The sequence below is a fragment of the Pinus tabuliformis genome, chromosome 9, assembly GCF_031772625.1.
Source record: "Pinus tabuliformis cultivar Carrire ecotype Pingquan chromosome 9, CPIR1, whole genome shotgun sequence".
In the NCBI taxonomy this organism is placed as follows: domain Eukaryota; kingdom Viridiplantae; phylum Streptophyta; class Pinopsida; order Pinales; family Pinaceae; genus Pinus; species Pinus tabuliformis.
Window position 1 is genome coordinate 1,130,156,792 of NC_142307.1, and position 8,933 is coordinate 1,130,165,724.

Here is an 8,933-nt window from a genome sequence, read left to right on the forward strand (position 1 = left end):
TTGTTCTTGTAATTTTGATATATCATGTAGCATTTCTTCCTCTTCTTCATGAGTCATGCTAGAGCTTTCAGGTTCCTTACTAGGTGTTTGCATTTTCTTTCCTCGGGGCATCAGTTACTGATAATAATGCTTTACTATGCCCTTTGAATTCCGTTAAACCAAGCTTACACAAAAAAAAAAAAAAAAAAAAACTACACACCTTTTTTCACTTTATAGAAGCCTGATATTGAATCTGATGTATCTCTATAATTTCGGATCATCCAGTTCTGAAATTGCTACCTGTAGTAGCCTTCTGCGTCCTCTTTCCAATTCCACAAGTCTGAGCCAAATTGGATTCTCCAAGGAAGCGTTATGTGAAATCTCCCACAGTGACTTGCTTTTAGACTGGTTCAGTAGAGCGAAATTGTACGACATGACACGAGTCACTGTTTCAACCTTTGAATCTAAAACACACATACACAAAACTACAGTCCGTCCTCTTTCTGTACCTTCTTACAAAATTTCAATCCGATCCGCAGAGAGAAAGTTATGACGATTTTCCCTAGGTCACCTTTTTTGAATGTAATTCAGGAGTCTGCAAAAAGACCAACTTCCTCAGATCATATCTCCGCAAATGTCGTGCGAAAAGCTCTAAAATTCAGACCCAAGGTTCAGCGCGATTTCTTCTCAAATGGGTTTCTTTTGCGACTTCTGAAATGTCACAGAAAAAAAAATTATAGCAAAAATGCCACAATGACCTGTTTGGAGCAGCGAAACCCTAGAATCCAAAGCTCTGATACCAAATGTTATGAAACCAACTCAAGGAAAAGATAGAAAAGATAGATCAACGCCTTAGAATTGAGCCTCTTCGAGGGGGCAACCTCATTTACATTACATAAATGAACAATTCTTGGATGATACAAATGACAAAACCTCCTTTCTATATATAGGAGTCTAAGGAAACACAATATAATCCAGCCGACCTAACAATAATAATATAAAGCCACAAAAATAACAATAGAGGGATTCTATGGGGCACAGAAATAACAATATGGGGGTAATAGGGGCACAACAATAAAAATAAGGGGTATAACTACAATAGTAATGGGGTAATCACTAGTATTATAGGGACCCAACATTAGTCCATCCAGTGGTGTTTCACCCTAAGTAGATATAAAAGACATAAATTATGTCACTATGACTGTCTGTAAACACCCCATTGCACCTGTAGGTATAGGTTATGTTTGGTTGCACCATTAAAATTGATCTTGATGCATTTATCAAGGGGTCTATTCTAGGAGTCTAGGGGACTAAGGACACCTTTTGTTAGATCAAGTGGTAGCATGAGGCTCTTGTTTGAACTACCATTCCTAGAAGTTTAAATGTTCTTGAACTTGAGGGTTATTTACATTTTCTAGCTATGAGGAGCTAATAGATTCAAAAATTGAGGTATGGATTGTGAACCATATATCATATTGTGTTGTTTATTATTCCCCAAAACTCCTATAATTGAATTCCTTCCATATGATCCAAAGAATCTATCTCATAAAAATGCACCATGAATTATTTAGTATGGGATTATGGAATGGAGTCTATCTAGAATTTTTTAATGATTATTGAATACTACTCATGTTATTTTATGATTTTCTAAACATCACCATTCCTTAGTCCCATATTTCATTAACCTCCATGTCATTGTTGAGTAGGTCCTTAGTTCTCTCCTCCTAATTTCCACACATGTAATGAAATGATGACCATGTGAATCATTTGGCTACAAGGTGGTCACGTGTGAGTATTTTTCTTTGAGCCAAAAACCAAAGAAATTTTAAGGCCATAGACCATAGCTATACATTCCATATTATTTACCATATTACATTTAATGCTATATTGGTGTGGTTGGCTTCTCGATCATAAGCCTCTTTGACACTGAAATTACCATTTGTGTATAAAAAAAATGTTTGAAGGAACCAAATCCCAATTGTGCTATTTTATGAGCCCATTAAAGAGTGAATATATTTAAGAATTATGGCCATTTTAACTATAACATATAAGAGATATAGCGCCATGGATTTCATGACATATTTGATGAGAGTAATTTTTTCCATGAGGGTGAGAAAGTAAAAGGCTCAACTAAACAATTTGTGTTCTTTCCTTGAGAGTATGTCCTCCAAGGAGATACTTCAAAAAGCATTTTCCAATAGTGGGGAACATAATCATTTGGATAGAAGGGAGACTCTTTGGAAACCAAGTATTCTATCTATATTATGTTTAATAGTTAAAGGCATATTGATAATGAAGATGAGGGATTCACTTTGGTTAACAACGGCATATGAATCCAACATAAAAATATCCAGGTTTTTCTTAAATGGTAAAGATTCCTTAACCAAGATACAACCTAATATTAATGTATCATTGATTAACTAGAGGTGGAAAAGATGATCCAAACAAGGGTGACGTTTGATGCCTTTGATTGTGTTAACAAGTATAGGAAATACTAGGGACATTCTCAACCCTTCAAGAACATGGATGAAAATGAATGTGGAAAGAGGGTCTTCTTGTTTGGTAGCCTTGGAAGTATTGAAGGTATTGGAGGGAGATCCATAAAAATGGTCAGAGAAAGAGTTAAAGGAGATGAGATTCCAAACCCAAGAAACCTAGGCTTGACATAATCTAAATTCTTTTAAGAGTTGGTCAAGATTGTTAGTGTGAAAATTCCTAGAAGGTGTACCAAAACTACTTCACTTAAGTCACTAGGTGACAAGTGACCCTAACAACAATTTGATGGTTTCTATCATCTTGGATCTGAAACACAAATAGAAAACCTGCAGTAAAAGAAGATATAACCCAAAACAAAAAGCAACAATATAAAGAATCTAGTATAATAACCCAATTGGAAAGACAATTTTAAATGAATTAATATTTTATTGATAACACTTGGTGAAGGAGATCTACAGATTGGTCTATAAGTCCCCCTCCATGGTATGGGTCCTTTAATATCCTTGACGCTTCAAAATATTGATATTCTCTCTCAATGTGAAAAACCCAAACAAAAGTGAAGAACTCAAAAAGGGGGCTCAAGAAGAATGACGATAATGTTGACGATGTTTATGACCATGGTGAGGAATGAATGAAAAACCCTCTTTATATAGCAAGTATGGAGTTAATCTCGAAAAATGGAGAATAATAACATATTATTGACCAAATTCAAATCTAACTACTTAGAATACTTTATTATATTTATTTGAGACGGAAAATGTATTTAAAATGGTTAAATGCCTTTATTTAGAAATAATTAACAAATAAAATGATTTATTAATTATTTCGCGAGAAACAAGAAAGGTGTGAAATCAAGATAATTATTAAATAGTGATTTAATAATTATTCTAATAACAGAAATAAGGAAATTCAAATAAATAATGATTTATTTAAATATTCCTAATGAATTTAGTCAAATGTGACAATAAATAACTATTAAATAATGATTTAATAATTATTCTTAGAGAAAATTAATAAATAATGATTTATCTAATTATTCTCATGGGGGTTTTTTATTTAAATCAGAAAACAATTTAATAAGTGGTTTAGTAAATTATTTTCCACAGTGAAATTGACTTTACTATAGTATAATTAAATCTACATGGTGTATTTCGATCCACCTAGTTATAAATGGCTACATGATCATTTTTAGTGATAACAAAGATATCTCTAGTTTAATATATCACAAGCATTAGATATATCCAGTTTCATGAGCATGCTAATAATCTTGTTTGTTTTTTGGGAATAAATAGTTTCATGTGATGTAATCATGGCATCAAGAATTTGAAATTCCTCAACATATCCTCCCTATTTAAGAGATCTAATTTGGTACAAAGTGGATTTAAATATATTGGAAGTGATTTTGGAGATAATTTAAAAATCACATCATATAGGGATATGGGTTTGAATCTATCAATATATTGTAGATGATGTTTCTTAGGAATGAGAGTAATGAACGGAGAATTACAACTATCCTAAACCTATATAAGCTAAGATTCTACTTGAAACAAAGATTCCATTAGTAGTAATTAATAAAATTTAATAGCAATTTTATTGGTCTCCCCTTTATTGTTATTTCAAGTGTGGAACCCAATACTAGCATATATGTCAACTAATTGAATTTATATCACAAATTCCTTAAATTCCAAGCTACTAGAGTCCAATCTTCTTAGCCTCCTCTCTTTTCTTGAAGGTAAGTAAACATGTTGAACCACATACAATTAGATAGTTATAGTCTAAAGCAAGTTTACCTCCATCAAAAGGGAGTTTAGAAAGGGGATCTTGAGGGTTGAGTTGGTGGGTCCATAAAGATTTGTGATGGATCCACAAATTTGGGAGTTATTGATCTTGAAATTAGCTAAGAGAAGGTTTGTTTATTTCATACTATTTTTTTGGATAATTAAGTCGAGGTCCCTGTTGGGCAATTTATTGGACTTAAATTGCTGCATAAATTATCGACCAGGGAAACTCGTAAGCTTGTGATGATGCCAGCACAATATATGCAGGAGTAGGCAACTAACTCTATGTCTAACTAAATTATTTATGATTCAATACAATATGCAAGGGAAGAGGCTCCTAACTAAGGAGGTCCTGGTTGTCCTTCCCTACAGTATCATAGAGAAACCATATAAAACTAAAAACTTGAAATAAAGAAAAGAGAATGAACTTTAATTGTTGCTCATATTCAAGTAGAGAGAGAGACTAACTTAGTCTCTTGATTGTCCTCTCATGCACTAATCCAAACTAAACTAAGATTCATTCATAAGCAGAAGAAATGAAATAAAAGCGCAAAAGAATGAATTTCAATTACCATATAAATCATTGGAGAGAGAGCCTAACTTAGACTCTTGGTATCTCCTCATATGATACTTGAAACATAAAAGCAAAAGAATGAATTTTAATTATCATGCAAATCAAATGGAGAGAGAGTCTAACTTAGACTCTTGGTTGTTCTCTCATATGCTGATAAGATTCTAATTTAAAACTCATTCATCAATCATAAACAAATCAAATCCTCAAACATATAAGAAATTAAATGAAATAAGATCTAATATGAAATAACATGTTTCTCTCATCCTTTTAGAGTGAGCTCAATTCTCCTAAGAACAAGACAAATTATTCCATATACTACATTAAGAAAACTTATATCTAAAACTACATAAATTCATATCCTATATTCACAAAATTTATATCTAAAAGTACATAATGGAAATATATGAAAAATGAAGCCTTATTCTATTCCATCATCAATTGGATACAATGCTCTAAGAGTCCTCCCTTTGGAATGGAGGAGGTACTCCTATTTATACAATGAGAGGAGATAACAAACTCATAATGATGATCCATTAATCTCTCTTTTAGTTCCATACATTTCTCAACCATCTAGACACATAACCCTATCCTCCATGAGGTCCATGATCTTCTCCATGATCTTTTCCATGAGGTTTATCTTATCAAATTCGAATTTGATCATTCAAGGCCACATAAAGGTGTCTTGGAAGCTTCCTTGGAACCTACACATGTCACCAAAACAACCCACTTTCCATATATAAAGTAAAATATATTATTTTCTAATATTTAATCAAGAATTTCTCTAAAAAATGCTTAAAAATAAACAATATTTGGAAAATATGAATGAGACCCATTAATGGTGAATAGTAGGAAAAATGGAGTGACAAGGTGATGAATAGTGAGTGAAATAATGGAAGCATAGGTGAAAAATGTATGGTAATGAGTGCCATTTTTGGAGCCCAACATACTCCCCAACTGAAGTTCTTGCATGTCCTCATGAAAGCTACTACAATGACTTATTTGATTTGATTCTTAAATGAGCTTCCTTTTAACTTTGCACCTCTTTGGATAACTTTTATTTGTTTGCAAAGCATTGACATATTTTAATGATTGGTTCTTGTGTTACAATCATTATTTACTTTGATCTCTTCTTAATGATTGGTTCTTGTGTTACAATCATTATTTACTTTGATCTCTTTTTAATGATTGGTTCTTGTGTTTACAATCATTATTTACTTTGTTGAGATCTCTTTTTAATGATTGGTTCTTGTGTTTACAATCATTATTTACTTTGTTGAGATCAATCATATGCTCATCATTTTGTAGTAGTTTTTATTGTGAGAAGACTATGTGGGTTAAGATGTAATATGAATGAGGAAAAAGAATGAAGTGTGAAATTCCCCCCTCCCCAACTGATGGTTTTTGGCAATTTTAAATGAGAAAGGAAATAGTGAAATAGTGGAATATTTTCCAAATATCATCATTTTAGCATCTAAAAAGAATTTCAAGATTAAAGGTTAGAAAACATCATACCTTACTTACCTAAGGAAGTGGATGAATCATGCATGTTCAGCTGCCACAATTCTGATCTGAAGCTTCTTCTTCAAGTTGTGGATGAAAGATGGGTCTGTGTTGTCGTATCGGCTGTTGGATCCTCTGCTACTAGATGATGAATTTGAGGAGTCTGCTGAACATGGCTGAAAGTCGTATCTGCTGGTGGATCCTCTGCTACTGGATGATGAATCTGATGAGTCTGCTGAATATGGCTGAAAATCTATAAGGCTTGGAAGGTATACAAAATATAGAAGTGACATTTCCCTCCCAGCCTTATTGATTGACTTGTCCTCAAGTGATGACAAACTGAAAAATAATGAAAAGTATTTGGCTTCGTCTGCTACAGAATATGGGTCTTCAAGTCTTCAACGCTCGATGGCACAAATCTTACTATGTGATTAAATGTGTCGATGTCGAACATAGCAAGAAGTTGTTGACTTAGTGGCCGTTAATGAATGCCCCTAGCCAACACAAGAGCTCCCACCATTGATTCCAATGGGAGTCAGGATGCCTAACACATCTTTGTAGGTACGAATAAATTTGTCGTGGTCGAGTCACCTACAAGATCCAACGAACAAGGGATATTAATGTACTCCCATTGTTCATTGGCAAGAGTACTTGCCATTAAGGCATGCAAGCCTCTAGGTGTTTTTCAATGATACTTAGACTCTAGGACTTTGACTCAATGATATCCATAGAAGCAGGGTTTTATTTGCGGAAATGGAGGGGAATGGTAATGACATGGAAAATGACAATAAGGAAATGCATGGTGATTGAATAAGAACTCTTACTGTGAAAAATGGATATGGAAAGGTCATGCTTTATGGTTTGACAATAGGTGGAATTGAAAATATTTTGCAAAAAGGGAGTTGCGAAGGAGTTGCAAGGGAGTTGTAGAGTTGGATTTGTCTTGAGCATTTTTCATGACTTTAGTCGTTGGAAGACCAATTGTCGTCACAATGTAATCTCCTTATGTTCACTTGATTATCCGGTAATCTGTAAAAAACTTGGTACAAAGAAAACATAAGTGTGTTCATGAAGAAATGGCCAGTTTCTTCATGATTCTTACGCAAAAATTTCATACCAAATAAAACAAATTAAGGACAGACAAAGTGTTAAAGTTGACTTAATCATGATATTAATATCAATCCATTTGTGAAAATAACCTTAAAGAGTAGTACTCCCTATTTGTGTCAGCTGACTTCTGTGCATGGCGAAAAGTTTGGCATCATAGATTTGTTGTGTCCTGTAGATTAGTACATTATAAAAGCATACAACAATATCAATTTGCCAACTCTAAACAAGTTAGTCAGCATTTAAATAATCCACCAAATGTTCTTTCAAATTATGCTTCCAAATGTTCCATTCTTTATTTGCAAACCCGCGTGAATTTTGTGAATTTTTTTTATTTTTTTATTTTTAATATTTGTTTTTTTTTTATTTTTTTTTTTTCCTGTTCTCATGATTCTCTCAAGTTTCATGCCCCCAAAGTGTTGTTTATGCCAATGCCCTTCACATGCCAATCCTTCTAAACAACAATTGTTAACTATTTTTTTTTTTTTTTTTGAAACTTGATATCAAAAAAAATATATATTATCATAATATATTAATATAATTAATACAATCATATCAATATATTAAATTAATATATTAAGATAATTAATACAATCATATTAATATATTAATATAATTAATATATTAATACAAATCAAATATTAACAAAATATATAAATCAAATCTAATCAATCAAAATATATAAAAAAAAACAAATCACACAACAAAATACAAATATAATAATAAATTAATATATTAATACATTTAATATATCAATATATTAATTATAATAACAACATTAATAAATGACAACAAACATTGAAGATATTATGTATAACTAAATCAAAACAAAATAAATAAAAACAAACTAAACCTAAAAATACCAAACAAACCAAAATAATTGCAAAACAGAAAGGATGGCATCGCTGATATCAGTTGGGGAGGATATGGAGTATGCTGCAACTGATTTGTAGATCCTACAGCTGAGGGAACTGGAAGATATAAGTCATATGGGGATGGCGCAACCCCATGTTGCACTGAATTTGGATTTATATAGAAAACTGGCTCCATAAAATTGTTCTGATCGTAAAGTCCTGCAAAATTATACTGCTCATCATTACTGGAAATGGAGAAGTATAGAGGAAAAATGGAGCTCTCATTATTTGGACTGAGATATGCGTCATTGAAGCTCCCAGCTGTTGGGCAATTTATTGGACTTAAATTGTTGCATAAATTATCGACCAGGGAAACTCGTAAGCTTGTGATGATGCCAGCACAATATATGCAGGAGTAGGCAACTAACTCTATGTCTAACTAAATGATTTATGATTCAATACAATATGCAAGGGAAGAGGCTCCTAACTAAGGAGGTCCTGGTTGTCCTTCCCTACAGTATCATAGAGAAACCATATAAAACTAAAAACTTGAAATAAAGACAAGAGAATGAACTTTAATTGTTGCTCAGATTCAAGTAGAGAGAGAGACTAACTTAGTCTCTTGATTGTCCTCTCATGCACTAA